At 48.7% G+C, this 14172-nt stretch overlaps 1 protein-coding gene and 1 long non-coding RNA gene across 2 annotated transcripts in view; one reads left to right on the forward strand and one right to left on the reverse strand.

Moving 5' to 3' along the window:
• Nucleotides 1–14172, forward strand: part of LOC135916776 (deoxyribonuclease-2-alpha-like) — a 74373-nt gene that overhangs the window by 50781 nt on the left and 9420 nt on the right. The window lies entirely within an intron of this gene.
• On the reverse strand, nt 110–2927 carry LOC135916764 (uncharacterized). The gene is made up of 3 exons (XR_010569053.2): nt 2635–2927; nt 1349–1417; nt 110–201 (listed from the first exon to the last, which is right to left on the reverse strand). It is a non-coding gene; the product is annotated as an uncharacterized lncRNA (long non-coding RNA).

A 14172-nucleotide genomic window follows, 5' to 3' on the forward strand; every position in this document is an offset into this window, starting at 1 on the left:
TGCATTAAAAGAACTTTATTCACAGAAAAACATTTACACAAAATTATGAGAAAAGTAATAGAGAAATTATTAAAAAGAATCAATAAATAATGACAGTTCATTACGCCATGGCAGCTGTCGCATAATCTCTAACAAGCATCAATGATAATGTATTTTTGACATTCACAGCTGACGTCTCTGCGAATGTTTGCAAAGTGAACCCTGCACAGAAAGATGGTCAGTGTTAACATCATGTTCAGGTTAGCACATCACATATATAGAACAGCTTTTTAACAAGGTTCACATGCAAGTTCACGTGAATGCTGAAATGGTAGACGTGAGCCCTCTTTACTTGCAGAGAAAATGGCAAGGATGGGGCACATTTTGCAATGAATATCCTTTGCTGCGTTGTGTTTACTACGTGTTATTAAAGTTAGGAAAGTGTGCAAGGTCGTTTCCGCAAAAAAGGGTACAGCCTAAAACCATTGTTTAGTCCCCCCCCCCCCCCCCCACTGTTGTGGCCTGACTAATTTCGGTTTCCCAAAATGTTTTCTTGACCAATTATCTACATAAATAAGTTGCTTACACAAAAAGCCAATTACATGGTTTATTCATGATGAAATTGATTCACAATAGACGCGAACGCAGAGAAGGTGGATAAGCGAGCGCTTATTCACAATTGTTTATTTTTGGAAATACACAGAACGTAAAAAGCGCCAGCTAGCTGCACCGAGCATGTGCGAAACGAGGCATCCATTTTAATATAAACAGATTACGAAGCTTGAAGCAGTATTGAAGAATACAAATTATTTGTCAGTGATAGCAACCATTCGCTGACTGATGAATTTTTAAGCATGCCTTATTATGTGGAACGCTACTGTAATTCACGTGTTCGTTTATTTTTACTTGAATACAAAATATCAGTGTCAAAAAATACGGGCTCACAATGACATAGGTTGCAGTGGTTAGACAAGTGCGAATTATTTTCTTTCACATTTGCACTTGTTTAACCAGTGCAACCTAGGTCATTGTGAACCGTGAAACTATACGCTCCATATTTCACTACCTCTCATTCTGTACAGCCAGAGTAGGAAACAGCAAAGAATGAGTTCATGACCAGACAATATTTACCACACATTAAGTCATCACGACCGCTGTGAAAAAGTAATGTCTATGCGCTTCGTGTTTATAGCAACTGTAAGTGAACCGCATGACGTGGCGTTGTTCAAATCCTTAAAAAAATCGTTCTTAAAACATTTCACGTCATTACAGTTCGCGCTAATGTAACCTGCCAAAATGCGACAAAAGAAAATGAAATCAAGATAGCATCAAAATAAGATCTTTATGAAAACGATGGCAAAGAACATACCTTTTATTTTAAGTTGGAGACAGACAAAACTTCGGTGCAGTGCCGTCTTGAGGAACAGCTGTTTGATACCTGTGTAGTGTGCAGTTAAAAACACGGACAGTGCCAATATTATATCACCATCACTTCATGCGACACTGCACGGCAGCTGCCAAAGAAGCTGCAGAAACGTTCACATCACGGAACGAAGAAAGCGACGTGGGCTTCGCAAGCACGTTGCGGGTTGGCTTGCGTGGATGAATCAGCTACAACACAGCATAAGCATAAACAGCAGCAAAAAAAGCCAGGTTCCTGCTACAATACGCGACCAAACAAGTAGATCGCTCCGACCATACCATGCCGGCGTCGCAGAGGAACTGATGGCGATTGCAATGATCTCCCTCTTTGCCTTGACTAGCAGCACTGTCAAATTTGTGCGCATGCGCGAGAGAGGCATGTGACATTCTTTCCATCCACCCGCTTCGCCTTGACCACCGCGGAACTAAAGACCCTCTTTGCCCTAAACTAAAGACCCTTAATTACGTTTTCATAAGGGCCGTAATTAATGCCGTAATTACGTATTTCATAAGGGCACCGCAACACCTTGTCGGAGCTCATAATTTTGTCGCCGTGTTGTAAAGGGAAATCCCTGAATATTAAGAGTGCATAATTATTCCTCTTCGTTCTGTTTTCTCACACAGCAAGGTACCATCACAGTAAAGCAGATCATTGACATAGTTACGTTGCCTTAACTTTGATGCAACGTCCTATTAGTTTCCTTTAATGTGCAAAAGCCGTCGGTAGGAGGCATGGACGAAAGCGCGCGAATAGGGACGCGAACAAAGTTACATTTTTTATGCAGTAAGGATAATTTAATTCTTTTTTCACAGAAAAGACTCACTTGAAAAGAGTTCAGTTTTTGTTTCTTTTCGACCTGTACGCTTACTCAGGTCAACACTCGCTCTCACTCAGCAGCAGCTGTATTTTGCAGCCTTTTGAATGTTGGAGCGGCAACGTTCCAGCTCCGTCTTACCCTGAGTTTCGGCTCTTATTTTTCTTTAAAACAAATATCGTCGAGCTACTGTGCTGACACGTTCCGGCTTAGGGCGTATTTTGAGCCCCTCGTAAAACAAAAATAATCTAAATAAAAATGAGGGAAAGCCGCACCACCAAGGTATAGCAGCTTTAAGCCAATCAAAATTAAATGAAGAGGGGTAGAAACCCAAAATGGAATTTGAAGTAATTTGAAGTAAAGCCAATTATTAAGAAAAAAAAACCGAGGTAAACCAACAGAGAATGTTTATGCATACCAGGAGGGGATAGGACGGCGGAGGACTTGTCTGCATCGGCGTGGGACTGGTGAGGTCTCGTTGCGTCCAATTTTTTATTGAGTAGGAGGAAAAAGGGGGAAAAGGAACCAGGACGTCTTAAGAGAGCATAGTCCAAGGAGGCCAGCAGGTCCATCAGCATTCCGAAAAGCGGTGCAGAGTTTCCGGTAGACCAGACTGCACCGGCCTGGAGGAGTATTGGCATAACCGGATGGTTCCGGTAGGGGTGACTTGACATCAGGCAGCAGAGGGGTTGCAGAATCCACTGGACTGCAGGTCAACAGATCTGCAAGAAAGCTGAAAATGATGTCAGGCAGGTTGAGAAGGTGTATCTAGGGCACAGAGAAGGATGGGAAGAGAAGCTAAACTGCCAAAAGAATAAAGCAGCCATTCCGTCCATAGTGTCCCCGGAGACAAGCTCCACCTTGGTTGGCATAACCAAGGACACTATAAGACGAAAGGCGAAGGGCAAGGTGGGAGGGATATAAAGTCGAGACAGGGAAAGAAGGGAGGGAAAGGAAACCGATTAAGGAAAAGGTATGATTGTAGAAGGAATTAGGAGGAGTCCGGGAAAGTGAACGATGAAATGAATCGATATAGACGAATAAGAAGCGCGCGCTTTCTTTGATCTGTAAGAAAGGAGAGGTAACGATCAGGTGTAATGGTAGAGGGGAGATTCTCTTTAAGGGGATTAGCAATGTGAGATGTAAGGGGACAGTCAATGAAGTAGTGAAGCAAGTCTGTGCGAGGATTACCACAGGCACAGTTACTGTGGGATAAAAGGTGAAAGCGGAAATAATAGAAAGGGAAGCGGCCATGAGCGGAGGTGAGGTGGACAATGGGTCTTTTCGGTGGAAAGAAAGAGGGAATGCGATTGACGTTTTTTATCCATTGAAAGAGTGCAGTGTCGCTATTCTCTCGCGTCCAGTGAGCATTCACTATAATCAGGTCATAATTATAATCAGGTCATGATTATAAGGACACTATAAGACGAAAGGCGAAGGGCAAGGTGGGAGGGATATAAAGTGGAGACAGGGAAAGAGGGGAGGGAAAGGAAACGGCTTAGGGCGTACTATTTATATCGCGGAGTGCACTGACCTGATTATCTCGTCGCAAACTATTTGGTGGCCTTGAAATAGCAGTGCGTGGTAAGGGCCGATTTACGCACGAGCCCCACGCCACACCACCCGCCTGTCCGCACGCATGTGGTCCGGTGAAAATTTGCAATTTTCTCGGAGTGGCACACACATTTCGGTTTACACTGCATGTTCGAGCCCAGTGTATAGCAAAATTTGCGAACCAGCGTGCGAAATGTGCAGTATTCCGCACAACCGCACGCGTGCGGCGAGCGGGAGGGGTGACTGCTCAAGCTTAAATCGGCCTCTAATTAACAAGCCTTAAGCCGGGATAAACATGTGTAACTGGTGCGCGGCCTGCACAGTACTCCGTTATAACACCGGTCATGTTGTGTAGCGCAAGCAAGTTTTCTCAAAGTGTGCTGACGTCACCGCACGCTCACGTTGTCCAGTAGAACCTTTAGAAAGATTAGTTCTAACAGTTTACCAACATAATTCTTTAAAGATTTTAGTGGCCCTCCGTCAAAAATCCTGTACCGACTTGGATTGGAATTGTGATATTGTCACGTGGAGTGACGTATGAAGAACACAGTAGCGATGGTGTGAAAGATGAAACTAACTTTTATTGGACGAACCTGTTCCCACAAACAGAGGCTACCTTTATAGCACAACGACAGCGCGGCGGGCACGGTCAGCAATCGTTGAAAATCTGATCAGCGGGTCAAGCGCGTCGGCTTTTGTACATCAGTGGTCGAATGTTCCAGAGTAATCGCTGGGACCCACATGCCTTCCACAAAGTTCTACATTATTCGCGTCGCGCACAAATGCAATCAGATTACGATAGATGGACTGCGCTCTTGGGCAGCCCCGAACTCAACGACCAAACCCTGGCCGTCCTGAGTGACCGCGATCGGGCCGTCAAGCTCGGCTTGGCGGTCCCTACGTGGGACTAGCCGGGTGGCGCGGGGTATCCCCTGCGTCTTCTTTTGACCGTAATAAAGTTACTTCATTCACTCGCACAAGGTTTGGTCACAGACAGAGGATAGAAGCATCGATAACATTCCAGAAAATTCCGATACATGCAGGCGCGTCTTGCGCTGTACGATAACATTTGTTAAGCGGTGAAACGTGTCGCCTGATAAAGACAGACACGTACACGTGTCAATACCCCCCTCTTAAATATCATCGACCCGATGCTGCAAACGAAAGCAATATAGAAAATCACTTGTACCAAAAAAAAAACAACACAATAGGGAAAGTTCATCAGCGTCTGTAAAAGGGTTTAAGGCGCACCACGTGGACCACATTAGATCGTGCGCGGCGCCGCTCTGAATGCCAAATGCCGTCTGGCACGACCTCATAGTGCAGGGCGCCAATACGTCGGATGACCTTGTAGGGTCCGAAATAGCGTCGCAATAGTTTCTCACTCAGTCCTCGTCGGCGTATCGAGGTCCATACCCAAGCATGGTCGCCGGGCTGGTACCCGACAAAGCGTCGTCAGAGGTTGTAGTGTCGGCTGTCGGTACGCTTCTGGTTCTTGATCCGTATGCGGGCGAGCTCTCGGGCTTCTTCGGCGCGCTAGAGATAGGTAGCGACGTCAGGATTCCCTTCGTCAGTGACGTGCGGCAGCATGGCGTCGAGCCTCGTCGTCGGGTTCCTGCCGTAAACCAGCCTAAACGGTGTGATCTATGTTGTTTCTTGCACCGCCGTGTTGTAAGCGAATGTTACGTACGGCAGGACGGCATCCCAGGTCTTGTGTTCCACGTCGACGTACATTGCTAGCATGTCGGCGAGGGTCTTGCTCAGGCACTCCGTGAGACCATTCGTCTGCGGGTGGTAGGCAGTTGTCCTCCTGTGGCTTGTCTGGCTGTATTGCAGAATGGCTTGGGTGAGCTCTGCTGCAAAAGCCGTTCCTCTGTCGGTGATGAGGACTTCTGGAGCACCATGTCGCAGCAGGATGTTCTCGACGAAAAATTTCGCCACTTCGGCTGCGCTGCGTTTCGGTAGAGCTTTTGTTTCAGCGAAGCGGGTGAGATAGCCCGTCGCCATGACGATATTTCCGGAAGTTGATGTCGGAAACGGTCCCAGCAAGTCCATCCCGATCTGCTGAAAAGGTCGGTAAGGAGGCTTGATCGGCTGTAGTAATCCCGCTGGCCTTGTCGGTGGTGTCTTGCGTCATTGACAGTCTCGACATGTCTTGACGAAACGGGCGACATCGGCGGTTAGGCGTGGCCAGTAATACCTTTCTTGTATCCTCGATAGCGTCCGGGAGAAACCGAGGTGCCCAGCGGTCGGATCGTCATGTAGGGCGAGCAGTACTTCTGGACGCAGCGCCGACGGAACAACAAGAAGGTAGTTGGCGCGGACTGGTGAGAAGTTCTTCTTCACTAGTAGGTTGTTTTGAAGGGTGAATGAAGACAATCCGCGCTTAAATGCCCTAGGGACAATGTCAGTGTGCCCTTCAAAATAATCGACGAGGCCTCTTAGCTCCGGGTCCGCTCGTTGCTGCCCAGTGAAGTCTTCCGCGCTTATTATTCCAAGGAAGGCGTCGACATCATCGTCATCTCGCGGCGGCGGGTCAATGGGGGCGCGTGATAGGCAATCGGCATCTGAATGTTTTCGTCCGGTCTTGTAGGTTACAGCGATGTCGTATTCTCGTAGTCTGAGGCTCCACCGCGCCAGCCGTCCTGAAGGGTCCTTTAAGTTAGGTAGCCAACACAACGCGTGATGGTCGCTGACCACTTTGAATGGCCTCCCATATAAGTAAGGGCAGAATTTTGCTGTAGCTAAAATGATGGCGAGGCATCCCTTTTCAGTCGTAGAATAATTGCTTTCCGCTTTTGATAGCGACCGGCTAGCATAAGATATCACCCGTTCAAGTCCGTCTTTCCTCTGGACAAGGACGGCACCGACGCCTAGGCTACTGGCGTCAGTGTGGAGAAGCCCACGGGCTTTTTGACGGCTGGATGTTGTCGTCGCGCAGCATTTCGTCGACTTGGTGCCTTATATTCTCACGTTCTCGTGAACTCGATAAGTACTCTGGCGGAGAGGTCGAGCACACTCTTAGGTTAATATGCGATGCCTTTCGATTGACGTTTGTCGAATCCTTGATGACGTCGAAAAGCACTCTTTGTATTGTCGACGTAAACGTGTGAGCTGTTGTTGCTTAATGATGGGGAGGCTAGGATTTATGTCGAAGTCTCGTTCGGGAACTACGGTCGTCAGGGTAGATGCGGCAGAATCTGAGAGGACAAACGCATTGCTGGTTTCGAGAATTTCCTCGATGTATGCGATCGTCGTGCCCTTGTTGATGTGCCTGAACTCCTCGGTGAAGTTTGTCAGCAACACTTTCGTCTTTCCTCCGTGCAGTCGAGCTATTCCTCTTGCGACGCTATTCCTCTTGCGACGCAAATTTCGCGATCGAGCAGTAGGCGTTGGGCGCCTGAAATGACGCCTTCTACGTTAGCAGGTGTTTCGGTGCTGACCGAAATAACAATGCTGGAGCGAGGCGGGATGCTCACTCGATCTTCGAGCACACTCAAGGCGCGGAGACTAGGAAGGCTCTCCGGCGGTACCGCTTGATCTTCCTACAGCGTTATTGACTTCGACTTCAGGTCGATGATTGCGCCGTGTTGGTTCCGGAAGTCCATGTCGATAATGACGTTTAGTGAACACTGTTGGAGGATAATGAAGGTGGCAGGGTAAGTCCGGTCGTGAATGGTAATTCTTGCCGTGCACATTCCAGTCGGCGTTATGAGGTGTCCTCCAGCGGTCCGAATTTGAGGGCCTTCCCATGCAGTCTTAACTTTCTTCAACTGGGCGGCCATGTGTCCATTCATGACGGAGTAATCAGGCCCTGTGTCCACTGAGGTGGTAAGTGCGTGGCCATCGACAAGCACGTCGAGATCGGTGGTTCTTTGTCGGACGTTGCAGTTAGGTCTTGGCGTCGGATCACGGCTGCGTCGTGTTGAACTTAAGTTGGAACGTCGCGTCGTCAAGTCGTCTTTCGTCGGTGTAGTCTTGGCATCCCGACTTCGTGGGGACAACGGCGAGTCGTTATTATGTCGTCGAGATGGTTTCTTCGTCGTCTTCGTGGGCGGCGGAGGATCTTCGTCAGTTCGACGAACAGGAACCGCACCTCCATCAGTTGCTGCTTTTAGTTTTCCTGATATGGGCTCGCAGAGTGGCCGCGAGCTGAGCCGGTGTGTGGTCGGCGCTGTGGCGACAGGTAGCGGCCTGGTGACGGCGAACGGGACGGTCGTCGAGGGCTCCACTGAGTGGTGGCGAGGTAGTCGGTGACATCGTGAGGTCGTTCGCCAGTCTGTGGTGGCGGCGCGTTAACGGCGAACACTCGTAGTCCCATCTCCCGGTATGGGCATCGACAGTAGATGTGCCCGGCTTCTCCGCAGTGATAGCAAAGCGAACGGTGGTCGGAGGAGCGCCAAACGTCAGTCTTCCTTGACATGCTGCGTGGGGTGATGGGTTGGCGTGCTGACGGTGGAGGTGGTGGCGGACGATGGAACCTTGTCGTCACTGGGCCCTGCCGTGGGCGCGGAGGTGGTACGTGACGGCGGACCACAGCGGCGTATGTCATCGCTTGCGGCTGAGGCTGCGGTGATTCAGGGGCTACTCTGAGTTGTTGGAGCTCCTCACGGACGGCGTCGGCAATTGAAGGCACTTGAGGCTGTGATGAAGGGAACAGCTGTTGTAGCTCCTCCCGCACAACCGCTTGGATAGTCTCGCGCAGATCGTTGGTGGCCAGTGAGTGAACTATGGCGTAGTTTGTCGAGTTCGTGCGGCGGTCGAATTGCCGGTTCCACATTTCCAGTGTCTTCTCGATGCTGGTGGCCTTGCGAAGAAACTCCTCGACGGTCTTCGGTGGGCTCCGTACCATTCCGGCAAAACGTTCCTTCTTTACACCGCGCATCAGTAGGCGGCCTTTCTTTTCCTCGGACATTTCCGGGTCGGCGTGGCGGAATAGGCGGCTCATTTCTTCTTTAAAAATCGCGGTGGTCTCATTACGCAGCTGCACTCGGATTTCTAGTACTGCTTGGGCTCGTTCTCAACGTACGACGCTTGTGAATGTCTGCAGGAAGCCGCTTCGGAAAAGGTCCCAGGTCGTTAACGTGGCTCCTCGGTTCTCGAACCATGTCCTGGCAGCGTCTTCCAATGTAAAAAAGACATGTCGCAGTTTGACGTCGCTGTTCCCGCTGTTAAATGCAGCGACCCTCTCATACGTCTCAAGCCAGGTTTCAGGGTCCTCGTATGTTGAACCGCGGAACGTCGGAGGCTCCCTGGGCTGCTGCAGCACGATGGGGGACGTTGGAGCTACCATTGGGGTTGTCTTGGCCACAATTTTCTTGGTCTTGTCAGGTAGAAATCCGTGCTCTGGGGGCAGCTGCTGAAGGCGGCGGCTTGCTCGCTGGTCCGGGACTACGTTGGTGTTCTCTTTGCGGTCCGCGCTTGGGTCACGGCTTGTCGCGGGCGCCTGGTACATGAACGAAAATATCACGTGGAGTGACGTATGAAGAACAGAGTTCGAATACGATGAAAGACGAAACTAACTTTCATTGGGCGAACCTGTGCCCACAAACACAGGCTACACTTATAGCACACCGATAGCGGCGAACACGGTTGGCGATCGCCGAAAATCTGATCAGCGGGTCAAGCGCGTCGGCTTTTATACATCAGTGGTCGAACGTTCCAGAGTAATCGCTGCGACCCACGTGCCTTACACAAGGTTCTACATTATTCGCGTCGCGCACACATGCACTCAGATTACACAAGGTTCGGTCACAGACAGCGGATGGAACCATCGGTAGCATTCCAGAAACTTCTGATACATGCAGGCGCGTCCTGCGCTGTACGATACCATTTGTTAGGCGGTGAAACCTGTCGCCCGATAGAGACAAACAAGTACACGTGTCAATGTAATACAAAGAACTGATCCCTGAGTATGTCATATATCGGCATTAATGTGTGTTAGAAAAATTAATCAAAAACTCCCAAGTTACTTCCCATTCTAAATATTTTTCGGCAAGTAGAACGAGCTGTGGACGTACTGAGGATACATGTCCTCCAAAAAAATATTTTGATGATGTATAGTAAAACATTCTTTACACAAAAGTAATGAGCCTTTTGACGGAGTACTAAAGTTGTTATTTAGACAAAAGCTAGAAGAAGATACGTTAACGGGGCATTCAAAATATTCTACATACAAAAGTAAGAAAGAAGCCTTTTAACGGTGTGCTGAAAATATTCTTTATACAAAAGTGAGAAGGAAATCTTTTACCGGCGTATTTAAAATTTTCTTTATACAAAAGTAAGATAGAAGGAAGTCTTTAAACGGCGTATTTAAAATATTCTTTCTACAAAAGTAACAAGAAAATCATTTAACGGTGTACTTTAAAAAATTGTTATACAAAAGTAAGAATAAGTATTTTGACAGTCTATGAACAAACATTACTTGAATGTAAATGTAAATAGACTGTCAATAAAGTAAACAGAAAGTCGGTAGGAGTTCTAAATAATGTCAATAGGCATTTTCGTAAGGGAACAGCCAGACACTATCGAGAGCAGCGAATCCCACAGCAAATCAGGAACCAAACAGGAACGTCTCTTGTCCCACGAAGCTTGAACCCGGAACACTACGTAGCAAGAATAGAGGCAGCAGTGCGCGCTCTGCAGCGGTCCTATGGGAAAGACGAAACGGCCAGGTACACCGACTATGCCAAGTAATGGGGCAGGCAGGCATACTGGTTTAGTATAGTTAGCAAACTAAAGCAAGAAGATGGAGCGGCCATGGTACACGCTGCACCAGGCAAAGACAAGCAGGAAGAGGTTAGCCATCATGGATAGCTCAGCCGATTACGTCACGATCTTGACCTACTCGCAAATAGCGTGTCACAATTATACGATTGGCAGAATATCGACAGCCGCCTTACGCATCTTTGAACACACTAATCTCTTACCTCAACTCTACAAAGTCTGGACGCCAGAACACCCGTCCCTAGCATGCAACAACGCAGCTCATACTGCAGCTGGAGAATATACTAACCGGGCATCCTCGCTAGAAGACAGAATAACGAACTCTCCAGACGAACCTGTACTGCGCGAATACACGGACATACTCGCACACCACAGACTGTAGAGAAGAATCTATACCCCTCCCCACAGGGGCGTCTGCGTAAGCAGGCATTTGGTGTGTTGCGACACCACGCACCCGAGCACACCAGGGTTGGACCCTCCCGCGTGTAGCCGTGCGCGGCTTAGCCGTGTCTGGGGAAAGGGAGATCCTGGAGGTTGAGCCGATGCGGGTGTTTGGACCTTTAAGGCCCCCCGGCGGAGGCAACACACCTCTCTGGCCTCTGCTTCACATCGACGGCACCCCCGGACTGACCCACCGGGGGGAAATCGGTAGTTGCCCTTTCCTGTCTCTCTCTCCCTCCAGCCTTTGTCTTTCTCTCACTTTCCACCTTTCCTGTGTTCTCCCGGCTTCTTTTCCAATTTTTCCAGGCAGCAAGGGTTAACCTTGTGTGAATAGCCAACCTAGGTTATTTCATATTTGGTTATAGTGATGACGTACAGCTGGCGTGTACAGGACCTGTTCTTACAGTCCCTGTAGTGTCCCCTTGTGGTGCGTCTCCATGGCGGGTGGCTGGCGTCATTGCCGAAAATTCAATTCCTTTATGGCAACATCCTTCCCTACGCTTCCTGATCGCCCTCAGAAAAGAGGGCGCACCGATGAAGAATCTTTCGCTCGTTTTCACGTGATCCACTCTGAAAAACCAGCTAAACCATTCCTTGTTTCTAAGACACTGACTGAAGTCTTTGGTCCAGGTTATAAGGCGTCGAGGATGGCAAGCGCTGATCTGCTCTTACAGCTCCGCGATCAGAAACATTACGAAAAATTGACAAAACTAGTGTCATTTGGGGAAACCCAAGTAATTGTAACCCCGCACCGTACGATGAACACAAGCCGCGGTGTTGTCTCGGACGATGACTTGCTGGAGCTCACTGACGATAAGCTCTTGGAGGGCTTCAGTGACCAGAATGTTATCAATGTTAAAAGAATAACGATCAGACGTGACAGCAAAGAAATCAAGACCAAACACCTTCTATTGACTTTCGCCTCAAGTATTCTGCCTGAGTCTGTAGAGGCCGGGTACATCAAGCTCCGCGTTAGGCCGTATGTGCCAAATCCTCTCAGATGCTTCAAATGCCAACGTTTGGGCCACAGTTCGCAGAGCTGCCGATGCCGTCAAACCTGTGCGAAGTGCAGTGCCCACGAACATACTTCTGAAACTTGTGAGAACACTCTCCATTGTGTAAACTGTGAAGGGCAGCACGCCGCATACTCGCGGTTGCGCCCATCCTGGAAGAAGGAGAAAGAAATTGTGACAATCAAAGTCAAAGAAAACATATCTTTCAAAGAGGCACGCAGGCGGGTATCTTACCTGCCCAAAAACACACTTGCCGATGTGGCGCGTCAGGAGGCAGCGCCACAACGGTCTCCGGCGGCTGACCGTCCCACACCCAGTGAGGCGGCAGTGACACCATCAATCCCGCCGGCGGATGCAGCTAGTGCTGCTACGCCGACCCAGCAGACGGGGCCATCTACCTCCGGGCAGGTGACCCCGAAGGCCTAGTACGACGTGCCGAGGCCTTCACGCCAAACAAAGCGCTTGGAAGAGCGCGTGTCCAGTGCCTTGCAAGAGGCGATGGATACAACCACCAGCCGCACGGCGCCACCAGCGCCTAAGGAGCAGCGAGGCCCTCTCGATCGCTCCAAAAGTGATAAAACTCCCGTCACGGCGCCTTCGAAGCGTCTGTGAACTAATCCGTTTCTTAAACACACAGCACCCAACACATTTATCAAAATGGAGACACAAATACTGCAGTGGAATGTTCGAGGACTTCTACATAATCTCGACGACATTAGAGAAATAATACACATACATAATCCGAAGCTGCTGTGTGTTCAAGAGACACACCTCAAACCTACCAATAGAAATTTTCTTCGAAACTACACCATCTTCCGGAAAGACCGTGAGGAGGCTAATGCCACGGCGGTGTAGCAATAATAGCCGACCCGTCGCGCTTAACACGCCCCTTGAGGCAGTGTCTGTTCAGGCCATTATTTTTAATAAAATAGTAACTGTGTGTTCTATTTATATACCGCCGAACCAGCGTCTCGAAAAAACAGACTTTTATAAGCTCACTGACCAGCTCCCCGAGCCTTATATACTCGTGGGAGATTTTAACGCTCATAACATAATGTGGGGAGACTCGCGATGCGACGCGAGGGGCCGTCTCATTGAAAATTTCCTTTTAATCACCAGTGCGTGTCTCTTTAATGAGAAAGAAGCAACGTATTATAACCCACATCATAACTTGTACTCATCAATAGACTTGCCGATCGGATCCGCTTCCATCTTTCCTGATTTAGAATGGCATGTAATTAAAAACCCATTCGGAAGTGATCACTTTCCAGTAACGATGAACTTCGTAAACAAACATGACTTCCATCCACACTTCCCTTGCTGGAAACTGGCCTTAGCTGATTGGGAACGTTTTAGGGAATCAACTAACGTATCACGGGATTTTATAGATAATTTTACTATAAATCATGCTGCTTCATACTTCACCGCTTTTATCACGCCGCTGAAAAGTTCATTCCTCAAACAAGAGGCACTTCATCAAAAAGACGGGTCCCCTGGTGGAATGACGATTGTAGAGAAGCGCGGAAGAGACAAAATAAAGCTTGGAGCAAACTACGCGAAAGTCCTACAGTAGAAAATCTAATAGAATTTAAACAGGCTAAATCGCAGGGAAGAAGGACGCGACGACTGGCAAAGAGGGCAAGCTGGCAGAGTATTCTATCTGGTATAAACTCGTATACTCAAGAATCTAAAGTATGGGATGGGCTGAAAAGGCTTAAGGGGCAAGAAATTCATCCGTTGCCCCTAGTAAAGGGTGAAGCAAACCGCTTGGAAGACCAAGCAGACGCCCTTGGCGAACACTTCCAGCACGTTTCCAGTTCTAACCATTACTCCAAGGCATTTCTAAAACACAAAAAAAGAAGCAGAACACAAGGCTATCGACCGCAAATGCAGACAGAATGAACCCTTCAACGCGCCTTTTAACATTGCCGAGTTGAGAGCCTCCCTGACTGCATGTCAGCTCCGCACCTGGAACGGACAGGATCATGTACGACATGATTAAACACCTCCCCAGTGATACTCAAATTACTCTGCTAGCACTCTAACGCAATATGGGCTGCGGGATACCTCCCTACCGCATCGAAAGAAGCGTTGGTCGTTCCGATTCTTAAACAGCGCAAAGACCCCACATTAGCAACACGTTATCGCCCGATTGCCCTCACAAGTTGTATATGCAAACTCTTTGAAAAAATTATAAACCTTCGACGTTTACACTTCCTTGA

This window comes from Dermacentor albipictus, chromosome 7 (genome assembly GCF_038994185.2).
Source record: "Dermacentor albipictus isolate Rhodes 1998 colony chromosome 7, USDA_Dalb.pri_finalv2, whole genome shotgun sequence".
Lineage (NCBI taxonomy): Eukaryota > Metazoa > Arthropoda > Arachnida > Ixodida > Ixodidae > Dermacentor > Dermacentor albipictus.